A 26816-nucleotide genomic window follows, 5' to 3' on the forward strand; every position below is an offset into this window, starting at 1 on the left:
GCGCGAAACTCCATCCGGGGCCGACCGTCTACAGGAGACTCGGGGAAAGGGAGGGAGGGGCGGCGCATGGTACACGCCCCGGGCGGAAGTTCCGAGTGCCCGAGGTCAGAGATGGAGTCCTGAGGGGGAGTGACCCTTCCCTAGGTGGGTGACTGACAGGGGCAGAATACCCTGCTAGGAAGGATGGCGAGGCTCCTCCTGGGAAAGGTGCGCAGGTGAGGAGGAGGTTTGTGTGAAGGCGAGACGTGGGCAGGACCCTGCCTTGCTCCACTCTGCGTCCCGCGTGTTTTACGTTGACTCTCTCAACAAAGTGTTTGCACGTTCTGGTCTTTACTCTGCTGCCCTGGTAGCCATGCAGCTGTACTTCACGTACACGTATCGATTGTCCACAGTGTGCCAGGCACTGTGCTGTGCATTGGGAATTAAAAGATAACAGTGAAAACAGCCCCTATCCAGGATGGGGGGAGGGGAGAAGCGACACGTTCATATACAGTTATGTTAACAATATATAGATAGAAAATTATGTTGGTGGAGAAGGATCTAACGGATGGGGAGGTGGATCCAGAAAAACCTCTTGTAGAAGGTGGTACTTAAACTGAGTCATGAAAGAAGCAAGGAATTCCAAGAAGTAGCATTAAAGAGGGAATGCTTTCCAGCAAGTGCAAAAGTAGGGTGATATGTAGTGTACAAAGACTGTCCAGTTTGCTTCTTGGATGAGGTAGAGGCCACAGTGTAAGTAAGGAAAGCTAGAAAGTTAGGTTGAGGCTAAGTTGTGAAGAGCTTTCAAGGCATATTTAGGGAGCTATTCAAGTTTGTTGGTTAATGTAGGTTCCCATGCAGGTGGCCTAAATGCAGAGGTGCTCATAGGTATGCATTGATGTGATCTGTGGGCTGCAGAAGGCCCTGCCTGCACTGCCCCAAAGCTAGCTGGAGAAAGGAACAGGCAAGGTCTGAGACAGCTGGTCAATTTCTCCTCTAGTCTCCAAGAGAGGTATCAGGCTAGAATCATCTTTATCTGCTACCCTCTCAAATATCAGGTATATGAGTTTAAAAGGAAAGTCAATTTCATGGTTGCTCTTAAGGGAGATTGTAACCCTTAGCTTGTATTCTCCAGTTTCTCACCAAATACTCATTGCACAAAAGACTGGCACAAATAGCAAATGGTGAGTAAATCCATTTATCCAAGTAAATAGCAAATAGAAATCGGAGAAGTTATATAGACTAAAATATGGCAAAAAATACATAAGAGTGAATAAGTTTTTCAGCTAGGAAACTCAGCTTAGACTAGGGAAGTAAGAATAATCTCACCCAAAAAACGTTCATTCTATCTATCCCTAGAATGTTAAGCAAGTCCAGAGAAATGCATGGGGCTGGCTTCCCGCCTATGTCTGCTAGCCCAAAAACTTTCTCCTTCTCCTCCATGGAGTTTCTCCTCTTCAAAAGTGATTGGAACCAATTCAAAAATTCCCTTTTGCTGATCTGAAGCATTATGCTCAGCTTTTTCTCAGCTAATTAATTAGGAGCCTCATCAACTTGCACATGCTCAGTAGCACACATTATACCTCAAACTTGGATGACTGGAAGGATGGTGGTGCCTTTGATAGATATAGGAAAAATTAGAAGAAGGAATAAGTTTAGAGGGAAAGATAATAAGTTCTGCTTTGGATATTATGAGTATGGTAATGTGGGACCACCATCTCTCTTAGGAGAGAGATTAGGGCTGGCTTTATAGATATGGGAATCATCTGTATAGATAAGACAATTAAATCCTTGGAATCCTATTACAAGAAATCAGACTGATAACAAGAATTATCCCCACAAAACATCTGACAATTTTTTCTTTGTCATCATCACCACTATAAGATGATATTTGTTTAGTGTTTACCAAAACAAGATGAAGTAAGTCCATTATCCCTTCTCAAAGTATTTACAATTTAAAATATGCCCAAATATAAGTTGATAGGTAAATATGAAGTATCTAAAAATCAAGAAATAAGAGTCAAGTTCCTGTATTTTTCAGCATAGAATAGACATTTACTGGCTCCAAGAAGCTGTAGCATGCATAGAGGCTATACTACAGTAAAACCATGTAGGCAGAAGGGCTAAACCAGATCAGGGGTAGCCTCAAATCCATCAGCGAATTAGGAGATGTCTACTCCAACCATGTTCAAATCCACTGGTGAATTAGGAGATATCTACTCCAAGTATGTGGAATGGGAGAGTAAGAACAATTTGTTCCAACTGCCATGAAGGCAGTTTGAAGCAGACACTGTGAAGCACTTAGAGCTTGGTCAGATATCGAAGATGCCAAGGTGATCCACTGCATCCTGGACCATCACCAGTCATCCTGACTTTTGTTCTGCCACTGGACTTTGATGACTCAGGTAGAGAGTGAGCCTGACTTGGCGCATCTCTGCCTCACTTCAGTCCAGTTCATGAGTCCGTGATGTCAGTGGTCCTCTTAGAAAACAAAGGATAAACAGCAACAAGGTATTTATTTGCTGTTTACACGATGTCACTGTGAATATGAATTAGATACTGTATTAGGAAAAATCTTAGCCCTTTTACACTTAGGAAAGATATCATTTATTAGATGGGGAATCTTGAAAAAGTTGGCAATTTAGAGAGTGAGGAAGCAGTGATAAGAGAGTTACTTGTCTAGGCAGTCACAAGTAGTAGTAGATAAAAGATGTGAGAAGGTTGTGATGCCTCAGCAATTAACCTGGGGTGAACTGGTAGCAATGGGTGGATGCTTCTGGATTAGAATCCAGCACACAGTAGTTGCTTAAAGTTTATCAGTTGGATTGGGGAAGTTAGATTAGGGATTTGGCATAGTATAGTGAAAAGTGGAATAGGTTTTAGATAGAAGATGTGGATTTGAAGCCTGGTTTTGTCTTAAGGCAAGCCTTATAAGCTCTATCACTTTCTTCATCTGTAAAATAAGGGAGTTAGACTAGCTGATCACCATAGTCTTTCAGGTGTGAATACTATCTTTATCCAAAGTCCGAGAGACAAACATAGAAGGGAGAGGAGTGTAAGCAGCTGATGATAACTAATGTTTATATGGTGCTTTAAGGCAGGCTGCACAGCATTTATTGCATGCTTCCTATATGCCAAGCACTGTGTTAAGGGCTGAGCATACAGAGAAAGTTAAGACATAGTCCCTGTCCTTAAAGAGGCCATTCTAATACCTTATAATATAGTTGTCAGGGTTGACCCATCAGTCAGCTGGTGGCAGTATGAAATTCATGGGTATGAAAAATAGCACTTGTGGGTCTTTGATAGGAAACAGCTTGGTTTCCGTGTGTGTGTGTGTGTGTGTGTGTGTGTAAGGGGAGGGAATATAGTTGAGAGCTTAAGGTCTCTAACTAAGAATGATAAGGATCACAACTGTGATTAAATACTTGTATGTGTTTGTGTCATCAATGTGGGTATTCTCTGCAATGATCCTGATCACAACTGATCCATGTCTGCCTATCCTGTGAATCTTGTCCATGTCCTCCCATAATTTTAGCCCAGTGGGTCCATCTAATTCTTTGATTTCTCTTGCCATCATGGAGATACCCTTGGAACACATGGCTACCCATCAGTCATCTATTATTGTTGCCAAGTGACCAGACTATTTTTTTTCTTTGGACATCCTTTAGTCTGGTTCTCTTTTCTAACTTCTTGTTTGCATTGTGTTAGCCTGCTCATATCTCTCCCACCCTTTAAAAGAAAACAACCATCTATCATCCTGGCTATCTATTGTCCTATGCCTTTCCTCTCTTTGCATGTAAACTACATGAGAAAGGTGTCTATACTAGTTATTTCCATGTTCTTTCTCACTGTCTTCTAAATCCTCTGAAGTCTGGCTTCTAACCTCATCATCCAAGTCAGTCAATAAGCGTTTTTAAATGTGTGCTCTGTGCCAAGCATGGTGCTAAGCACTGAAAATGAAAAGAAAGGTAAAAGATGGTCCCTGTCCTCAAGGAGCTCACAATTCAATTGGAGAGACAAGCTTACACATACAAATGAGCTACATAAAGGATAAATAGGAAATAATTAACAGAGGATAGGCACTGGAATGAACTGAAACTGCTCTTTCTCCAAGTGATGCTATTTGCCAAGTCAAATGGCCTTTTCTTAGTCCTCATCCTTCTTGACCTCTCTGTTTTTTCTACATTTTTGAGATGCTACTTTTACCTGTCAGATCACTCTTTGGTGTCCTATGCTAGCTCTTTATTCAGGCCATATCCATTAATGGTGGTTGTCCCCCAAGGCTCTATTTTGAGCTCTCTTTTCTTTTCCCTCTGTATCAGGGGTTATTAACCTGGGGTTCATGAATTTGTTTAAAATTTTTTTTGATAACTATATTTCAATAAAATTAGTTTTGTTGGTTATCTTATGTATTCTGTTTTGCACATTTAAAAAACATTATTCTGAGAAGGCATCCATAGGCTTCAACATACTGCCAAAAGGGTCTATGAGACACACACAAATTAAGAACCTTGCTTTATACACTTAGTGAGCTCATCAGCTCCCATGGATTTAATCATTATCTCTATACAGTTCATTCCCAGATCTATATATTCAACCCTAATCTCTCTCCTGTTTTTCAATCAACAACTACCTTTTAGATATATTGAGCTGGATATCCTGTAGGCATCTCAAATTCAGCAATTCTAAAACAGAACTAGTTATCTTTTCCCCTAAATCCTTCCTATTTCTCAACACTTCTATTACTATTGAGGATACCCACCATCCTCCCAAGCATCCAGGCTTAGAACCTCTATGTTATTCTCAAGTCTACTTGTATTCACCTCACATATCCAACATGTTATCAAATCTTTTCCTTTCTGCCTTCATTCTTTTGTATACATTTGTATACACCCATTTCCCCCCACTTACACACCTTGTATAGAGCCTCATCACTTGTCACCTGAATTATTGCAATAGCCTAATTGGTCTCCTGCCTCATCTTTCCCCACAGCATTCTGTCTAACACTTAGTTGCCAACTGGTCTATGTCACCTCCTTGCCTAGTAAAATCCAATGACTCATCACCTCCAGGAGCAAATATAAAATCCTATGACAGCATGGGCTTTTTCTACCTTTGTAGTCTTCTTGCATTTTACTCCCCAAAGTCTATGATCCAGCTATATTGCTTTGACAGAAGACTCTTCATCTCCCAACTCAGTGAATTTGCATGGCATTTTCCTCGTCTAGAATGCTTTTTCTACCTTCTAGCTTCCTTGACTTCCATCAAGATTCAGCTCAAACCTTACTTCTGCAGGATGCCTTTCCTGGTTTCCCTACTGCTTGTAGTGCCTTCCCTCTACACTTATTTTCCATTTCCACTATTCATATCTTTAATTTACCTAATTATTTATATATTGTATACTCTATCAGAGTATGAACTCCTTGAGAGTAAGGACCCCAGTACTTAGCACTGTGCCTGGTATATACTAAGGTCTTAATAAATTCTTGTTGACTGATTGTCACTTACCATCTTACAAGGTATTTCTCTATTACTCTCTGCATTCTGTTCATTTTCAATTCTTTGGAGATGATAGTGTTCATGACCATAGCTAAACAGCAATATTGGTAGAGCATAGGTATTAAAAAAAATCTGCTATTTTAAGCAAAAGTTAGAGGTTATTAAAAGAACGTTGCAACTTTCCAGTTGCACTCTAGCCCAGCCTCTTCCTTCTTTTCAGTTCTAAGCCCACTTTATTATCTATTTGCAATATCTGTCAAAGTATATAAATATATATTTTTAGCAGTCCTGTGTGACTGAGTAAAGGTCACCAGATTATTTGGTGACAGAGCGATAATTTGGATCCAGGTCAATAAGATCATAGGATCACAGGTCTAGAACAGAAAGGGATATCAGAAACCATCTAGTCCAAGCCCTTTCATTTCACAAATGAGAAGGGAGGACAGAGAAGCTATGTGATTTGCCTGAGGTTACATAGGTGCATCCATCCCATCTCGAGAGTACAGGCTCTAAACCCAGTTCTCTTTTACACTGTACCTCACTGGCCCTCCTCTACAATTATTGGTGGGCAGTTGTCGTTAGATTTCTTTCAATTTCCTATTTAGTTCCATGATTCCTTCTCAAGTAGTTGATTATTTCACACATCAAATTTTAATCAGCCTTCTAAAGCTTTTACAAGATGGTATGTGATTACTTTGATACTTAGGTGTGTGATTAAAACTCAGTGTCACTAAAAATAAAGTCTTACTTCCCTGAATTCTGCAGTACCTTCTGGAGTCTGTAGTAATGATATCAAACAGACAACACTTTTAACAACTTTTTTTTTATTTCAGTTAATATTTATGTTTGCGAGCTTATCCATCTGGTAAAAGGGTCCATGATACCAAAAAAGATTAAGAATCCATTTGGTACACTGTAGACTTCCTTTATCCTTTCTTTGTCCTCTAGTATTTATCAGTTTTTTTCTCTCTTTTATCCCAGCTTGCTCCATCTAGTTGTCAGGAATTCTTCCTTAAATCCTCCTACCACAGCAGCCTATTCTTTTCCAAGTCTCTCCTGCCACTCCCTTAATAAAGCTTCACAATCTCCTTTCTTTATGGATAAAGGAATAAAGATAAGAGGGAGCAAAATCCTGGAGAAAACAAGTGGTAGGAATCTTGCCCTCAAATAAGCTTTTAAAGATAAGTTCAGTTTGGGGGAAGAGGGAGGAAGAAGAGGGCAAGCCTGGGTGGGGAAGATTACTTGGAAGATATATGGAAGCTGTTGTCTACTACCTTTTTTTGGTTAGTTGTTTCAGTCATTTCCTACTCTTCATGTACCCATTTGGGGTTTTCTTGGCAGAGATACTGGCATGGTTTGCCATTTCCTTCTTCAGCTCATTTTACAGGTGAGGAAACTGAGGCAAACAGGGTTAAGTGACTTGCCCAGGGTCACATAGGTAGTAAGTATCTGAAGCTGGATTTGAACTCAGGTCTTCCTGACTCCAGGCCCAGCACTCTACCCACTGTATCACCTAGCTGCCCACTATGTAGTCTGTCAGTCCAGGTTTAGTTAATTATCATTATTTTGTAGTTATCTCTATATTGCTCCAGTATATTCAGTATGGGCACATTTTCCTTTCTTTTGGCTGGAAGGGAATAAATATAGGTAGGTAGGTGCTGTAACATAGCATATTTATAGTATATGACATAGTAATAAGGTAGGTGCTGTTATTATTTCTGTCTACAGTTGAAGAAACTGAAGCAGGCAGAGGCTAAGTGACTTACCTAGACTTACCTGTAAGTGAGATACCTATATACCTCAAATACCTAGTAAGTATTTGAGACTAGATTTGAACGAAGGTCTTCCTAACTCCAGGTCCAGTACTAGTATCCACTGAGCTATCTGGTTGGCTCTTCGTAGTCCTCTTCTTAAGCCACAAGACTTAAATCAGGCAAACTCTCACCAGACCTCACATCCTTTATGTATTGCTTTTATGTTTATCATCAAAAAGCTGTTTGGGAAATAAATTCTGGGATCCCCTGGTCCAAGTGAAATGCAAACCACTTAGCAGACTACAAATAATTTAATAGAAATTCAGGCAATTTATAGCAATGCCATTTTTGTGACTGAAGCAGTTTTTAAACTCCTGACAAGCTTGTTTTGTTTGTAAGAATAATATTTATATAGTGCTTTCTGGTTTCCAAAGTTCATATTTATAAAGTGCTTTACCGTCTTCCCAATAGCCCCATTGTGAAGGTGGCCATGCAGGTATAACTATTAACATTTTACAGAAGAAGAAACAAACAGAGTTTTAGATGGATTAAGTGATAATGCCCATTGCCATAGTATAGGAGCTGGGATTCAAACCCAGACTTATTGATTCCTGCTGTAGCACTGTTTCCATTTTACCACATTGCCTCAATACAAACCATCTCTTTACCCCACTATTTCCTCCTCACCTCCACATCCCTCCATTTTTTTCTTTTTTCTTTTGTTTTTTTCTTTTTGGTGAGAAGGGTTGGAAGGGGAAGAAAGGTAGTTCTTTGGTTCTTTTGCTTCTCTTTCCCTGTGGACGTTGTCTGAACCAACTGGGTTAGGGAACTCTGCTTACTACTTCTTCCACTTGTGGGAAAGATTAATGAACAGAATATGGAAGCCCATAGCAATGAAATTAAATCCAGAAGGTCTGTGCTTCATGTAGAACCCATATGCTGAATTTAGTGAGCTAAGTGATTTTGGTGAGCTAAGTATTTTAATTATTCACTATTTCGATACCACTATACCAAAATATTTAAATATAGAAAAGCTCTTACCATAAATGAAAAGCATACAGCATGTTATAGTGGGTGTGAGAGAGGAGAGAAATGATCCGGTATGTTTTCCCAAGGTCCAAAAAGGAGAGATGTATCTTACACCATAGAAAGGCCTTGGAGAAGTAATTTGAGGTAGGACAGTCTGGAACAGAAGTGAAAAAGAGGCTTGAGAAATCTGGTCAGAGAGCCATTGATGAGAAAGTGTTTGTTGGAGATATATGGTATCATCCGCAAGTTAAAAATAAACTCTGTTGTAAGTCTACCACGGAAAACAGTAGCAACAATTGTAGGTAGTGCTCCACTATCAAATACCAATCTTTGTAGCTTAGTTACAATGTCTAGAACAGAGTTCCTTTCTCACATCAGTATTGATTTGTCTAGCAGTAGCCACATGTACTTGATGTAATAATATTCTGTATTAAATTAAACCTAGCATTATGGGTACATTTTTAGATAGGTGACACGGTAATTGCCCATCTTCTTTTTGAATTTGAAACTTACCAGTAAATCTCCTTTCCATTTAGTTCTAATAAGCACTGCCTCTCTGCACTTAGTAGCATTTATATTCAAGAATTATTTTATCTGAGACATTTTCCTTTTATCCTATTTTCAATATACTTGTATTTTCTGGTTCCTCTTCCCTTTTATGATATTTGAAAAATAAGACTATCTGGCCAGAAATAATAAAATAAATCTCCCTTTAAAACTTTTGCTTTTGATCCTAAAAGGACAATATCAGAATATGTTTTTTTTTTAAATTCCCATATTCCTTTTTTTTAATGTTTTAAATGCAAAATGTAAAAACCTTTTTAAAGCTTGATTTCCTTATTGAAATATGGTTTGTAAAGAAGTCAGTTTTCCTTGGACATTGACCTAAACTCTGTTAGGCTTGCCTAGCAACCTCCTTTCTCATATGTTGATTTGAAGCTCATTTGGCAGAGGAGTGTTGTCTCCTATATACTGATCCTCCCAGGTGGAAATTTCCCCTTGAAAGATTGCCCTGATCAATCCTTCATCCCTTGCTTTACTTATGGCTTGTAGTCATTCTCTTACATCTCTCAGGGTCTAGAACAGAAGACTATTTAGGGCTGGAAGGGAACCTTGGAAACCATTTAGGCTATTTCCTTCAATTTACAGAAGCCCAAAGAGATGAAGGATATATTTTCAAATCATCCGTCCTTCTCAAATGAAATTCTTTCTGTAATAATCCAAACCTTACCAACATTACCAAACTATAATAACAGTAATGCTACAATAATGTCTTCCATCTGTATGATCTAGGCTGATGACCTTTCAGAAACAGGGAGCAAAAGTGCTGCCACCTGTTCTGGCATATTGCATGTGTAACCTTATGTTGTACATAGGGTTTGATGCTATCCAGATTAATAGTGGAAATATGATATGGTACAAAGCAGCCTAAAATCATTTTATACAGTTGTATAGGCTGCAGTGTGGGAGAGTAGGGGTTCATGCCTTAGGAAGAAGGTTGCCCTGCTTGAGGTGACCCACCATCTACTTATTTCTCAGATTAGTCATTCTTGTCAGTTAAGAATTTCCCATGTATGAAAATACTAGCCCAACAGAAAGAATCCCAGGCAAGTAGGATGGCTTTAAAGTTACACGTTGAATTTATCTACTATATTTAAAAAGAAAGGCAAGCTATACCTAATAAAGATCTGCAGTTCCCTATATCATCCTTTTTATTCTGTTTAACTATATATGTAGAAAAGCTTATTTTCTTTGTTATTTGCTAAGTTCAAAATTAAAGATGCTGTCACAAAGGCCAGGAACATGAAGCATACTAGTCATCTCCTTCTTACTGTGGATTTGGGTCAAATGAGACACCTAGGAATTTAGTTTGGGATAGCCATCATTTTGGAGCATGAGGCATGACTTGAGAGGGAAGTATTGCAGATACTTCATGACAGTGCTATGGTAGAGGGTTTTAGATGGCCACAGGGAACGTTAGAGCTTGAAAGGATGAGGTGGAGAGAGGGGATTGAAGAAGTAGAAAAGTATGAAGAAAGGTAGGGGAGAAACTGCCCCAAACAATCTTTGTAATTTTTGCCTAGACCCTTGGCAGCCACTGCAATATACTGCAGTTTTCATGATGTCTATTATTGTATTTCAATTTAAATTAATACAATTCAATTTAGCAAACATGTCTTAAGAAATGACATATTCCCTATCCTCAGTGATCTTACTAACAGTCTGGTAGAAGGTGATATATGAACATAATTATGATTCAAGTAGGGAGATGAAACATATAATTATTATTTGAATGAGAATGATATCAGTAGTTGAGAGGTCACCCATCTCATAAGAGATGTGGCAAGGTTCAAGGAAGTTCTCAAGAAAGAGATGGCTCCTGAACTGGGCCTTGAAAGAAAAGAAGGATTTCAGTAGGTAAGAGATAGAGGAGGAGTCCATTCCAAACATGAAGGACCACATATACGACCCCACAGAAGTAGAAGAGTACAGAATGAGATCAGGGATCGGATCACTTTTCCTGGAACAAAATATATATATAAAGGGGAGTAGTGTAAAACAGTGCTAGAAAGGTAAATGTGAGAGATCTCACATGACAAGATAAAAAAATTTATATTCAGTAGGCAATGGGGAGCCATAAAAGGGTTTTGTTTTGTTTTGTTTTTTTTAACAAGAAAGTGATGTGATCATATTTGTGTATCAGGAAGATTATATTGGCATTGATTTAAAGGCTGGATCATAAAATAGAGAGAGGAGAGATTGAAGATGGGAACACTGTGGTAGTAGCAAAGACATTTGAAAGGAGGGAGAAGCAGGAGATATTTTAAGAGGTATATTTGAAAGGATTGGGCAACTGGTTGAATATGGTAAGGGAAAAGGAAGAGTCAAAGATGACAAAGAATCAAGCTAAAGTGACTAGGAGGATGTTAGTGTCAGTAGAAATAAGGAATTTAGGAGGAGGTGCTGATTTTTTCTGTCTTTGGTTTAGGACACAATGATGAATTCAGATTTGTATGAGTTGAATTTGAGGTGTCAGGAAGTCCTTAGGGGAGGAGACTTAAAAAAAGTAGAAAATGGCTAGAAAAAGAATAGTAATGGTTCTGTTGTAGATGAAAGAGCTAGAACTGGCTCAAATCACACTTTACTATTTGTTATCTATGTGACCATGGACAAATCTATTTAACCTTTGGTCCCAGTTTCCTCAAGTCCTATGATCCTGTCCTGTGGAAGCTAAGAGAGTAGCAGGAAGGGGTTCCCGACACTGTCAAACTCTAGAGAAAAGTTAAGGAGGATTGAGGAATGACAAGAAGCCATTAACTTTGAAGATTAGGAGGCCATTGGTGACGTTGTAGAAAGGAGTTTTGACAGAGATCAGAAGCCAGATTGAAGTGGGCTAAGGAACAAGTGAGTGGTGAGAAAGTAGGGGCAGTGAGGGTTGGTTACTACTTTTTCTAGAAGTTTAGCAGTAAAGGAGAAGAAAGAGAAACTTTCCAAAGAAGTTTCACAGATATCCTCCATTTTCTTGATCACAGCTATCAGATCTCAGATATTGTGAGATGTCACCTTGTCCCTCATCAGGTTCTTGCTTGGGCCGACAGACATGCAGGCAGTTCACTTATGCCCTCTCAGCCTCCGTTTCCCTATCTGTATAATTGAGATACTCATACCTGTAGTATCTACTTCACAGGGCTACTCTAAGGAGTAAATGAGGAAATGTGCATGTAAGGTGTTTTGCAAACTTTAAAATGCCTTGTAAATCTCAGTGGTTGTTATTACTAAAGCCCTCTCTATCAACTTTTTCACTTTAGGGAAGGACAAAGCTCTGCAGTTTCATTCTGTAGGGTTTCCTTCTCCTCTTCCAGCCTACCAGATACTGCTAAAATTAAAGTGGTACTCATTCTACCTCAAGACAGGTAAACATTCTGCCTCAAGGCAGGTAAAGTGACTAATTTAAAAAATAGAAAAAAGCAACAAACAAACTCTTCTCAATATTATTTGGAGTGCTGCCTTTCCAGTCTTCAAGATCTTGATTCACAGCCACCTTGGTGGGAACTCATACTTGTTCCAGGTTTAAGCAAACCTAGTGTCACATAGGTATTCTCTGATCAGATAGTGCCCTCTTGAGGACGATGCTGATATAGCTATTGAGAGCTTAGTGGATTATTACAATGGTTGAAACTGAAAAGGGAAGCATTAGGAACTCAAGTAGTTCCTGAAAAGAGTTTCCCCAGAACTTATTTATTAATTTATGATCTGCGGATCATAAATTTCGAGCTGGAAGGAATGTAGCTGCACGTTGATTGTTAACCTTGGTCCCTCCTCCTTTACGCACTGTGCTCCGACTGGAATCTAAGGGAAGGAGCTGCCCACATCTCATCCATCTTGCCCTCTGGCTGGATCTTCTAAAAGTGATGTGTTAACATATTGTAATGGCGCATTGGGTAGTAGAGCCTATGTAGTAAAAATTTAACCAAAAAGCAAACCTCTTCAGAATAGGTTTGCTATTGCTATGTTTACCGTATTTCATTAAGTGAAAATCTGGGCAGGCAGTCAGACAAAGGATATTCTTTGATAAAACTTCATTAAAAGTATATTTTCTATTTTAAAAATGAGACTGTCCCATGAAATCTGGAATAGGTAGTAAAAGTAATAATTTTACATAGCCAAAACAATGCTACTGAGAGCTAATTTTTGTAGAATATTTGAAATACTGGTTGTAGACACCAGTTTTCAAGACTAGATAACCCCTTTATTAGAGTGGCATATTTTTCTTAGATGGAATTCAGTGGCTTAGTACAAAATCATAATATGTTCCTCTAGCTTCAGTTTACTCTGCATATATCCTGTCTGTACCTATTACTATACATGTTGTCAGCTCCATGAGAATGTAAACTCCTTGAGAGAAGGCCCTGTTTTTGCTTCTATTTTGTATCCCTTGTGTTTAGCATAATGTCTGGCATGTGGTAACTGTTTAATGTTGATGAATTGGTTGCAGGGACAGACAGCTCATGCTATTGTTATTAAGACTCCATTATATATTTACCTATTTAAAAAAATAATTTATATACTTGGTCACTTTGCTTAGAATTCTCTTAAAGGACTAGCTCACCCTCTTACTCCCCCACCCATTATCCCCTTTATCATCATCATCAATCATCATCCTGGGACAGACTTTGTAGAAACAGTATGACATGGTGGATAGAGAGAGGGCAGCTTTTGGAACCACTAAGAACTGACTTCGAGGAAGACTCTGATACTTATTAGCTGTGAGCCTGGGCAAATCAATTAAGCTCTTTGAGGCCCAATTTCCTCATTTATAAAATGAGGATAGTGTTACTTGTAGTACCAGACTCACAGGGTTGTTGTAAGAAGCAAATGATACCAAACTTTGCAAACTATGAAGCATTTCCTCAGCTTAACATGGGCCTTTGAGTCTTTGTATTTTGGAAGGGTCACAGTAATCATGTTTCTAATTTTCCTAGACTGTTGTACTTTGTCTCAACCTTGGGATCTTTACTGAACATCCATTCATCCATCCATCCATCCATCTATCCATTACTTTCTCCCACTCTCTAATTCCTTACTCCTACCCTCTCTTTGCTCTTTCTGCTTCCTTTCTTTTTTCTCTTTCTAAAATATTTTATTGGTTTCTTTTTCTTATTCCACATCTCCTTTCTTTCTAAGTATTAGAGCGTTAGGTTCTCTTGTCCATCTTGCCCTAAGTCAAATCAGTAAGCATTTGTTAAGTACCTAATATGTGAAGTGCTGAAGATACAAAGGGAGACAAATAATTCCTTCCCTCAAGGAGCTTAGAGTCGAATAAGGGAGACAACCCACAAACAACTATGTATAAACAAGATCTATTGGAATATATTGGGGCTAATCTCTGAGGAAAGGCAGTAAGGCAAAGGAGGCCCAGAAAAGGTTTCTTGCCAGAGGTGAAACTTCAGCTGAGACTTGAAGGAGGCAAGGGAAGCAGAGGCAAAGATGAGGAGAGAGAGGCTCCTAGGCATGGGTAAAAGTACTCAAAGTTCAGAGATGGAGTATTGTGTGCAAGAAATAGTCAGGAGGGCAATGTCACTGGGTTGTAGAGTCCACGGATGAGAGTAAGGTGTAAGAAGGCTGCCAAGTCAAATAGAGGATTTTATATGTGATCCTGGAGGTAACAGGGAACCACTAGAATTGATTGAATTCAGGGATATGATCAGATGTGCATTTTAGGAAGATCAGTTTGATGGCCAAATGGGAGATGGACTAGGGTGGGGAAGGACTTGAGGCAGGGGGGGCTAGTCAGCCGGCTATTGAGATAGTCCAGGCATGAGGTGTTGTGGGCCTGTACCAGGGAGATGATGATGTTGGAGGAGAGAAGGGTTGCAGGGCCTGTGGAGGTTCTCAAAGCAGTGATGAGGACATTAAAACATCACTCCCAGCTTTAGTAGCAGGGCAGGGAACAGATGAGGTTTCACTGGAGTGGTCACATTTTATCGACTTTTGAAGAAGATGAAGAATTTCAACAGGAAGAGCTTTAGGGCATTCTAGGAGTAGGCAAATTCCATGGACAAAGATACAAATACCAATGATCATGAGATATGTTTGGGGAATGGTGTTTACTTGGGTTTAGTTGAAGCCTGTGAGATAAAGTTGGAAAGATAGGTTTCTCTTACTTCTTCTGTTCTATACCTTTTCCCACTGTATCTACTATAGTGAATGGCACACAGTAAGCGCTTAATAAATGTGTGTTGATTGACTGACCAAACTTCATTATAGTAGTGCACAACTAAACATTAGTACAATGTGAGGGAATTTCAGGGTGTTGAACTAAATATGGTGGAAATGTCACAAGTAAAGCCCCACCTTATTTAACTAACTTGATTCATGTTTGAAGTAGCAAACAATCCTCTCTTTGCACTCCTTGTGTCACTGGGGACCCCTTTACCAGGCCTGATTCCTGGGGTTACAGTCTTTTTGTGCATTAAAAAGGCAGTACAGTACAGTGGAAGCAGGGCTGTCTCCAGGGTGTTCGAAAGCCCTGGCAAAAAAAAAAATTCAAGGTTCTTGCTTATATAAATAATTTGAATAAAAATATATTAAAAAGCTCATAAACCCATATGAGATATACTGATTTATCATTATACTGTAATGTCAATTAAAGTAATTATAAGAAATAAAAAATTTTATTTTAAAAATATTTTCAAAAATATTAATTCTTATAAAGTATTTGCAATTCCAGGGGCAGCTAGGTGGTACGGTAGATAGAATGCTAGACCTGGAGTCAGGAGGACCTGAGTTCTATTTTGAACTCAGACAATAGCAGTGTGACCCTGGGTGAGTCTCTTAACCCTGCTTGTCTCAGTTTCCTCATCTGTAAAAAAGAGCTGGAGAAGGAAATGGCAAATTAGTTCAGTATCTTTGCCAAGAAAACCCAAATGGGGCCACAAAGAGTTAGACATAACTTAACAACAACATTCACAATTTTTACATATTTGAGTAATTTCACTAAATGAGGGGCTGAGTACTTTTGGCCAAGCCTAGGAGCCTCTCTCTCCTTATCTTTGCCTCTTTGTTTCCCTGGCTTCCTTCAAGTCTCAGCTAATTTTAAAGGCCTGAATATAAAGGCATATTTTGTTAACCATAATGCTCTACTTTTGACAACCTACAGCTATGAACTAAGCAAATTCAGTCTGTTTCAGAACTCTCATCTAAAGCACATTCATATATCATTTCTATTCATATTTGGTAGTTTTGTCATCTCAGTAATATGTATTAGCACAACAAGAGGTATATCAGAAGAGTAGACAGGAAAATCCATAAGGAAAGTCAGTATTACAATGTCTAGATCACATTACCCTGCAACCAAGAATCAGTATGTTTGACAGAGTTTCCATATGAATTTTCACGAACATATTCTCTGGAAGCATCATTACACTTAACTTTTTGTTATTGTTTTTCTTTTTCTTTTTTTTACTTTTTCAAAAAATGTTTGGGTTTTGGCTTTTGCCAATAATGACATTCATATTTTTGATAAAAATTTTCAAGGTAATATAGTATAAAATAATAATCATGTCTTAAATAATGGTGTAATATAAATTATAGCAAGTAGTGAATATAACCACTTGTCAAGTAATTTTTTAACATGTCCCTCCTTTCATTGGTCAAATATGAGATCAAAATCACTCAGTCTCTTGATGTCCTTTGTACAATAAACACACACCTTTAAAATATAAGAACATTTTATGTTCTGAAACAAACTTTTTCAGGATGGTGGTACAAGATCTTGAAAGGGGAGTGGTTTTATAAAACATAGGACACATACAAACCCATTTACCCCTTTAGCAGAACTATCGTAATCCAAGCTTTTTTATGTCATGACTCTAAAGGAAATTTACAAAGATTTGACATATGCTTCACTGGTACCTTTCTTGGACATTCTGTCTTACACAAAAATAATTGAATTGGTATCAACTGATGCCAGCTGATAAGTGCTCAGACTTGTGTGGGACTTCAATTATAATCCATGAAACCACTAGAATTAAAATTTCATATGACTGTTGAATAAATTAAAGAGTGAATCTCCCATCTAAACTCTATGCTATTTGCTGCGCTGTTCAACACTATTTGTCAGCTATTTCAGGAAAATAGTTTGCACAGTGACAGCTCACCTTAAAATTTTTTTGCATGTGTACTTATGATAATCAGGATCCTCCAAAGCCTAGGGCTAGGGCAGGGGTCTTGCTTACTTGAATCTAAGGGTAACACTGGTGGAAAAAATACAACGTATAAAGACTGGGGATTCAGATTTGAATCCTAGATCTGATATTTTCTGTTCTTGTGGTGTTGGGCAAATCATTTAAACTCTTTGGCCTTCAGTAATTCGTTGTTAAAAAGTGTTTGTGGAAAAAGTTGACTATCATATAGGGGAAGAGTTCATGACCAAAAAAGAAATAGGAAGGTTCATGGGAGGTAAAATGGACAATTTTGATGACATAAATCAAAAAGTTTTGTCACAAACAAAGCTAATATAACTAAACCAATATAATTAAAATTAGAATAAAAGTTTGCCTGTACATACTTGTGACTGATTTTGTTTTTCTCATCTTCTCAGCGGGTGGGAGGAGAAAGAGGTAAGAAGTAAGAGTTCACAACTGAAAATAAAATTGAATTAAAAAAATAAAAAGAGGGTTTTGGATGAGATGATCTCTCATCTTTGGATTTATAATCCTGCTTCATCTCACACCCACCCTCTAATCTTAGGCCAAGCTATTGACCTTTATCCCCTCCTTTTTTGTCCCTGGAAGTTCTTTCCTATTTGGATTCCAGTCACATCCCTTGTATTTTCTGGTATAAATGACTGTGACTTCGCAGATAGCCCCTCCAAGGCAATAATAATGACTCATATTGTTCTGGTGCTTTAAGGGTGATCTACTTCCTCCTGGCTCCCCTAACCCTGTGAGAGTGGTATTGTAAAATAGGTATTATAAGACAGGTATTCTTATTTTTTGAGTGAAAAAAATGAGGCCCAAGGATTTTAATTGACATGACAGAAGTTATGCAACTAGTAAATTTCCGAAGTAGAACATAAATCCAGTTCTCTCCTGACAAAGAGCCAAAGTCCTTTGTCAACTCTTGCCACTCTGTCATATGACCTCATTTTTACTAGTATTTCTTTGGCTTCTTGCAGTAAATCTTATCTTCTTTCTATCTTCTTTTTCCAGCATTCAATGTAAGATCTCTTATATGTTACACCTATCTTTTATTAGTATCTGTTCAGTTATTATGAAGGCTGTCCTTATTCTGTATGGATTCTGCCATCCAATTTCTCTTTTTTTTCTGTTGCCCTACAGCTTCGTAATAAGTACTTTCTAGCTTTTTACAACTCTGTCATGGGCGTCAGTAACTACCTACCCATCAGAACGAAGTTTTTCTTTCCATAACCTATCCATTATACCTTCTTTTTTTAAAATAACATCTGTTTAGAGATACACAAAATATGTGTGTATGTGTGTGGGTGGTGGTGGTGTATGTTTGTGTGTATTTAAAAAAGACACCCCCTTTTCAGCTTTAGGAATTTTTCAGTGACCTCTGCTGAAAACATTTAAAAACGTTTAAGACCTCTTCATTTACATTTCACATAGAAATCTTGCAGTTGCCCCAGACTGGGTATGAGGTTACTATATGCTAAATACCAGCATATTTGGTAGGGGGGAAGATCTTTTGTGATACATGGAGAAAACACTTCATATTGATCCATTTCCATAATATGATGTCTCAGAGATCTATATAATGTGGTAGTTTTTTTTAAACTATCACTGCCTATAAAATAAATAGGTTTTAAAGTTGGAAGAGCTGTATAACCTATGCTTCAAAAAAAAAAATTCCAAAACTTTAAAATGTGAAGTTCCCTTGGAGACTAGAAAGGAATTTGAAACAGTTTGCTCCCCTCTTAATGAAGCAAAGACATTTATGAGAATGGTAATAAAATTGAACTGTTATTGGCAGATTTAATTAGATGGAAAAATTCCACAGCCATTAGAGCTAGCATTATGAAAACAAATGAGCCTAAAACTAACGAAATCTTTTCAAAGTGTCCAAGTTACTCATTTTAGACAGTAAAACCCATTAACTCATCAGAGAGATATGCAGGAGTATTGAAAGCAAATCATGTGGACTTATACATAGTATGAGGAACTAGTAAGTACCCCTAGCAATGAAGAAGGTACTCCAGACTTACTATATGACAACTCAAAGGCTAGGCAGATTTCTTTCTTTGTCTTTTTCTTTCTTTCTCCTTCCTTCCTTCCTTCCTTCCTTCCTTCCTTCCTTCCTTCCTTCCTTCCTTCCTTCCTTCCTTCCTTCCTTCCTTTTTCTTTCCATCTTTCTTTCACCCTTCCTTCTTCTTTTTTGAACATTTTTCTATTTAAATTAACCAGAATTCACTTTATTGTTCTTTTACTTTTACCTCCTCACTGAAAAAAAACCAAAACCCTTCAAACAAATATGTGTAGTTAAGCAAAATGTATTTCCACATTGGTCATGCCCAAAAATATATGTCTCATTCTGTACTGCTCTTGAGTGCTAGGCAGATTTTTCTATGGGACTCATTATTTTAAAGATCATTTATATCAACCACAACTTAGTGATGTAAAGTCCTAATATCTAACTCTGGTTCTCTTCTTTAATCTTTTACTCAGCAGAACCTAGAAATTAAAACAAGCAGATGTCCACATATCACACAGTTCCTAAGAAAAAAGGCCTAAAAAAATCAATTGGTAGGCCTATCATAAATTTGATGCTTTTAAAATAAATCCTTTTTAGTAGATTTTCACATGGAAGATACTAAAAAAGAATTTGCTTGTTATCAAAATGCTACCTTCGTATGTCAGATTTCACAATCAAATATTGGCAAACAATGGGAAAGATAGAAAAACCTGGAATGCATTAATATGAGTTAAGATGGTTTATTCTTATAAAGATGTCAGTCAGTATGACAAAATTAAATTTTTGTTTAAAAGCCTTTTTCCGTTTTTTAAAAAACTTCTTTCTGGTAGACATAGGAAGTTCTTTATCTAAAAGAGCTTGTGTGGTGGTGATAGCCAGGTTGTGAGAGGTTGTTTGGGAATGGACATTCAGTTTTGGTATTTACGATATTGGGCCTCTGAGGAACATACAACTTGATCTGGAAAAGTAGAGTTGATGAATGGAAAGTAACCTTTTAGATCAGGTTTGGTCTGTATGAATATTGGGTTATATGATGTTTGTGTTGTGCAGTTCTCCTGAACTGTTTCTGGAATTAATTAATTCAGTGTTTCTGTTGGGCCAGAGGGTGATAGTTTATCTTGATAATATCCTCATCTCTTCATAGGATCCTCCCAAACTTATAGAATTGGCCCAAGCCATCCCTTTGGCACCTACGCAAAGACCAGCTTTTTGCCAAATTGGAGAAATGTTAATTTGAGAAGGAAGAGATGGCACTCCTAGGGCATGTAGTAGGTGGTAGTAGGTCTCTATGGCTTCTTGCACAGTGGAGGTCATACTGCAGTGAGAGGTTCTTCTCTCCATGGAAGACCTGCCTTGTGTTTGCTCAACTCCTAGGGCTATTATTTATACCATGTCCCCCAATTCTTTGTCTTGTTGGTGTCTCTTACTGATAGGCTGAAGCATTCCCAGGTTTCCTAATGAACCCCAATCTAAAGAGCCAAATGACTTCAGCTCCTGTGTGGATGTACCAAGATCCACAGAAACACCAAGAACAGAGAATGCTGCAGCCAGAGAAACAGCAAAGCAATACACAGCACTGGAAGACTATGAGGGTGATGAAGAGGGAAGGAGTAGGAAGAGGTGAGAATTTGTTGTGAATTGGTTTCTTATTGAGCCTTTCTCATGGACAACAGCTGTGGGAAACTTATTTGAATTGGGACATTTGGAAGAATTGATTAATTTCCATATCACACCAGTTACCTCAACAAATATGAAAAAAAATTTTTTTCATTGCACTATAAAAAGGTCAAGTTTTCTCTTTTACCCTGAGGGTCAAGTACAGGTTCCTATTTAGCACTTAAAGCCCTTCCTTCCTGTATTGTTAATGTATATATATATATTTTGGCATAATGGGAAGATCTTTCCCATTCATTAATAGGCCCATGTGACCTGCTTGAGTTACATGGAAGCCTGAGTCACATGAATCTGTGGTGGGAGGAGCTTGCCAATGGGTAGAGCAGGAAGGGTTGAGCAGAACTGAGAGGAAGTTGGTCACAGCAGTTGGAGCTGAGGGAGAGAGAGAAAGAGACAACAAGCTGTGAGCGTTTGTTTGTGGGAAGGCCCTATCAGGGGAAAGGCTTGGGGGTGGTGGTGCCCCCTGCATTGTTATTGCGTATAGATTTCTTTGTTACTATGATGGATTTGGCTTTCTGGTATTTAAATAAATGTTTTGGTTCTGTCTTCCACATGGAGTGTCTGTTATATTTTGCGACTCACAATTACACCAGCATATTCATAGTTGCCATAGATACTGTGAATATTGCGTTGGTGCTGCACTTCCCTGGTGCCCACTTACCTTCCCAGCTTTCCAATACACTGTTGCCCTTTCCACACTCTGCATTGAGCCAGATAGGCCTTTTTGCTGCTCCTCACACATAACACTTGATCTCCTATCTCCATGTCTGGAATGCACTCCCTTTTCACCTTTACCCCTTAGAAGCTCTAGTTTCCCTTCAGCTCAAACATCATCTCTTATACGATATCTTTCCTGATCCACCTGGCTGCAGCTACTGGTGCCTCTTTGCAGTTATCTTGCAACTCAGGATCACAGCTCTAGAGCTGGAGGGAACCTCAGAGACTATCAAGATCAACCCCTTAATTCTACAGATGAGGAAATTGAGGTTTAGTTGCCGAAGGTCACAGAGGTAGTATGCCTCAGGAATAGGATCTGAACCCTCGGTCTGTGACTCCAGAGTCAGAACTCTTTCCACTGTATTATATAAATATTTACATAATGTATAAGTATTTTGTTTATATTTATATTCGTGCATGTTGTTTTCCCCAGTAATATGAAAACTCCTTGAAGGCAGGGATTGCTTGTCTTTGTATCACTGCTGCTTAGCACAGTGATTAATAGGTGGTGCTTAATAAATGCTTCTTGGTTGATTGAATGCCACTGGGAAGTAGTACTTATGGATACATAAATGAAAGAACTTTTGGAATGAATTCTTCTCCATTCTTGAAGTTGTCAGGGAGAATGAAGTCTTCCTGGGCTTCTATTCAAGGAAAACAGGGAAGAAGAGATTTGAAAGAAAAAGAAGAAAAGGGGTATGGTAAAAAATAAGCAGAAGAGAATATTAACCTGTGTTGAAAAGTGACAAGAAGGAGGAAAGATCACTGAATATCTGTAACTAATAAAGGTTTAGGCTTTATAGTGAGCAGAGTTGGACCCTCTGAGGAGAAAGCTTCTTCTTACAATTTAAGAAATGATGATGAGGAACTACAGGTAAAACCAGAAAAGAGGTTAGAAGTTAGTAATGGGAAGAGGAAGAAGAGGTGAGTGATGGTGACACATGCTCTTTTCTGAGATGAGCTGAGGGAATGAACCATTTATTGAACTGACATGAACAATAGAGAGGTCTGCCATCTAGGGCTGGCAGCCCTGAGAGGCCTAGCAAGAAGATGTCACGATACAGTGAGTGACTGGACTTGTTTAGATGAAGTGAGCTCTCACCAGACAGCATGGATCCAGATGGTAACTGGATATCAGGTTGGGAGGGTGCATGATAGAAGGCAAAAATGGTATGGCAGAAGGATGACACTATGGGATTTCCTTGTGAACAAGATTTGGCCCATGTTATCATAGTAAAAAGACTACTTTTTCTCACTGCAGACCAGTAGAAGTTTATGAAAGGACCATAGAAGACTGTCACACAAATATTCAGTCTTCTTTAAGAAAACTGCTCTCTTTTTTATAGACTGAAGGTTTATAAACTTCTTAGAAATAATGACTAATTTCTACTAGAATTGGCCATGTAGGGAGACTAATCAACATTTTAGCCTTTTTACAGATTTTTATCCTCATCCAGACTAAAATAAAGACTGCTATTTTAGTCTAGGAGCAAAACCAAAGGTGGAAAGTATTTTATGTACCTGGGAGACAATTTCCAAGAAGGGGTTAGTCCTGTCAAAAGAGGGAAGATACAGGAATTATTCTTCCTTTGCCAATGTAGTGTTTAGGTCTCCAATCAATCAGTCAGTCAACAAACATTCCTTGTGTCAGCTAAATGCCAGGTACCATGTTACTGCTATGTGTGCCATAAAAAAGTGTCCTCCGCTCCCATGTATGCATTCAAGGGAAGACATTTATTTAATTTGATTACACACACACACACCTTAGACTCTAAAACAGTCAAAAACAACTCTCCTTGCCTCTTTGATGGGTTCTATGCAATCCTCCAGACTCCTAGGGTAGCTGCCCCACCCTCTTCACAAGGGGAATGGACTATGGGTTTCTAGAGAGTAAAATATCATCCTTCTTCCCTTCATAGATGAGCCCTATCACCCTACCTATACAGTTTTTCAGATTTATAGTGTTTTTCTGGGTGTGGCTCCCCAACCAGGGGAATAGCACTTTTGCTTCCTGTAGAGTTAAACGACATTTCCCTCTGAGGAGTCTACCTTCTTCCAGAGACCTGTACAGTCAAGTAAATATAGCAATTCTGGTCACCCTTACTTTCCCCAGGGACTCACATAGTCATCCAGGCTATTTGTATTGTAAAATACTATTCTGAGTGATATCTATACCGCAAGGGGAAAACACTCTGGGTTGTTAGAGTATGGACAACCCTTCTTTAGACTTGCACAGTCCAAATATATACCCATTATTAGTGAAGAGCCAGGCTGAATTATAGCTCTGGGCCTCATTTTTTCTTGGTTCTTGATCCCATAGCTCTCATCTTGGTTCCAGAACACTTCTAGTTTGCTCTTTTTATTTGGAATCAGTTCCTTGGTTTCTTAATATATGTGGTTCCCTAGAGGGGTTACTTAGATGTCCAGACTACCCCCTGAGGAAGTGAATCCAAGCCTGTCTTCTGTATCATGAGCTCACCAACTCCTGTGTATAGCCATAAATTAGACATCAAGCCCAACCATTTAGTTTGGGTGGATGAAGTGGAGAGTTGTCAATTATCAATCAACCATCATTAGTGTGGGTTTGCTAAGGTAAGTATATTTAGAGCAAGGCTGTTTCATAAATTATCACTGAGATATTGTCCATAGGCAAACAAAGGTCTACCAAGTGTATGAAGAGTATTTGTTATCCAAATTGTAATGCACAGTTGGATAGAAAGTCCATAGAGCTGGTTAATCATTTCACATATTTTGTACAGATTTCATGGACAGACAGTTAAGTGGGTCCACAATTGAATAAGAGGAGGAAAATGAGCTGCATTGCATTTGTAAAATTGTGCAGTGGCTCCAAGTTTCTCTCTGAAATAAAGGCCCACCTTTTTAATATCAGTATTCCTTGTATTTTGCAAAGAGTTTCTCAGGACATGGAAATGACTTTCCAGAGTGATATGAATGTGAGTTGCAGAATATATAGTATCTGAAAAATTAATGTTGCAGATCTCCTAAATAACCTTGGAAATAGGTACATGGTAGGTTTGAGTGTTGCAATAGATTATTAATGGAAAATTGAACAGAAGTAGCATAAATTATATGAAGGAAATTTGGGCCTAGAAAGGGAAGTGGGCTTGTCATGTTGTGAGAGTAAAGGTTAACAGATTGCCTATCCATATGCTCCATTACACACACACATATGCACTCATATGATACCAAGATATCTGAGGAATTCCCCTAAGTAGTTCTCCTATGGATAACTTATGGACATGGACAAGAGTTATGCTGGTGGAGAAGGTGCAAATGGGTTGAGATCTACACCATTTGGGGGTGTATCCACATTGAGAAGAACATAGATTTATTAAAATATCAAATTAAGAAATATTTCTTATTTCAAATGTCAAAATGGCTAAATTAAAAGATATGTTAGTCTTTCTTTATATTACTCTAGTCAGACCCTATTTACAGTATTGTGTTCAGTTCTGGGCTCCCCATTATAGGAGGGACATTGACAGAATGGAGACTATCACAATTCATTTAACTGTGAGATCCTTGAGGGCAGGGGCTGTCTTTTGAACCTTTTTGTATCCCTTATGTTTAGCACCTTATTGTTTAGTTATTTCAGTCATATCCGACCCTTCCGTGACCCCATTTGGGATTTTCTTGGCAAAGATACTGGAAGGGTTTGCTATTTCCTTCTCCAGCTTATTTTACAGATAAGGAAACTGAGGCAAACAGGGTTGAGTGGCTTGCCAGGATCACATAGCTGGTAAGTGTCTGAGGCTAAAATTGAAAACAGGAAGATGTTTTCCTGACTCCAGGCCCAGTGCTCTCTCTCTACTGTGCCACCTGGCTGCCCTTAGCATCTTAGTAGCTACTAAATAAGTGTTTATTGATTGATTGATTGATGTCTAGAGGAGGGAGACCAGGATGATGAGGGATTTGAAGATGATGTCATATAAGGGTAAATTGATGAAATTATGGATGTTTAGCCTGGAGAAGAGAAAGCATTAATTGTTTTAAAGTATTTGAAGACAGAAGAAGGATGAGGTTTATATTTCTTGACCCCAGATGACAGAATAAAGGCAACTAGTGAAACTTGCAGGGAAGCAGATTGAGTAAAGAAAGAAACATTTTATTAATCAACTATCCAAAAGTGGGATGGACTGCCTTTGGAGATAGTAAGTTCTCCTTTCTTGGAGGTTTTTAAAAAGAGATTGATGATGATTTGGTAGTTGTTTTATAGAAGGATCCGGGTATGGATTAGATTAGAGGATTTCCGAGGTTCCCTCTAAATGAGATTCTGGACACCAGCAGAACCAGTATTGTCATGGGGGCAAATTGTTTGGGTTATACCAACCTCCTCCATGCTCTTGCCCTGCCCATACTTTTTCTACAAGTAAAGAACCACATAATCTAGGAGAAAGTACTGCTTACAGCTAGAGCTTCATTTAAAGCACAGAAGCCCCTTCTCTAGGGAAACTGGTACCTATCACTGTCTATACCAACTCTAAAAACATGCCATTGGAAGGTACATCTGGAAGTCCCAAAAATGCCAGGTTGTTTATTCAGTAGTTCGATTTTTATTGTCACCTATGTTCTAGAACTTTATAAAGTAAATCTACTAGAAGCAGACATAGTTCACCTATACTCAGGCTCCTTTGTCTATTCACCGGATAGGCATGGTGCCAGTGCCTGAAGGAAGGTCATTCTTGATGGGTGCCTGTACCTTTATTCATACCTTTAAATCTTTCCTGTCAAGGCTTGATGGGTAGTACTTTGACTCTGCCATAAGAGTTTGGCAGCAGGCCACAAGGGCCTGCCTGTTCAGACCTAACAAGCAGTCACTTATGACTTGGCCATGACTTGGCTGTATGTACTGATATGCCCAGGCCTAGGAAGAAGGGGCTAAGGCCAAGGACACAGTGGGGCAGCCAACAGGCTTGTTGCATCTTTTGCCAGCTCCCCTCCACCCTTGGGTTGCAGTATCTCATACCTCATATCTCATGCCTCTGTTCTAGGATTATGATGCCCTGGACACTTTGACTGAAAGGCCCCACTTCTTCCCTTATTCTGGAACTTGCACTGTGGTGGGGGCCTAAAGGAAATTTTCTGGCTCTGAAATTTCCTGTCATCTCACCTGTAATTGGAGCCTCCCCATTTATCTTACATTGCTTCTTGATTGATTGATTTCTAGACTGAGCTGTTCATGACTCTCCAGGGAAAGATAAACTTTTCCATGGCAGAAGTGGCAATTCTAGGTGGCCTGGCAGGAAGATGTCAAGACACAGTAGCTGGAGTTGGCGGGATGAAGTGAGTTCTTACAAGTCAATATGGCTCCAGGATGGTGGACCCCAAGGTTGAAGGTGCAAACAAAAAAGCATGAACTGAACCTAAAAACAGTAATTCTAGTGCTCCTCTTCCTAAAATCAGAATAAATATCCTGCGCTCCTGCCC

General features: G+C 38.8%; 1 long non-coding RNA gene across 2 annotated transcripts; it reads left to right on the forward strand.

The window, feature by feature from the left end:
* The first annotated feature begins 16 nt into the window (after nucleotides 1-16).
* On the forward strand, nucleotides 17-26816 carry LOC140529075 (uncharacterized). 2 transcript variants are annotated; one of them, XR_011975410.1, is made up of 3 exons: nucleotides 98-215; nucleotides 20411-20597; nucleotides 26557-26816. It is a non-coding gene; the product is annotated as an uncharacterized lncRNA (long non-coding RNA). The 2 variants fall into 2 exon arrangements; XR_011975409.1 differs by lacking the exon at nucleotides 26557-26816 and having other exon boundaries at nucleotides 17-215; nucleotides 20411-21202.

The sequence above is a fragment of the Notamacropus eugenii genome, chromosome 2 (assembly GCF_028372415.1).
Source record: "Notamacropus eugenii isolate mMacEug1 chromosome 2, mMacEug1.pri_v2, whole genome shotgun sequence".
Classification (NCBI taxonomy): Eukaryota; Metazoa; Chordata; class Mammalia; order Diprotodontia; family Macropodidae; genus Notamacropus; species Notamacropus eugenii.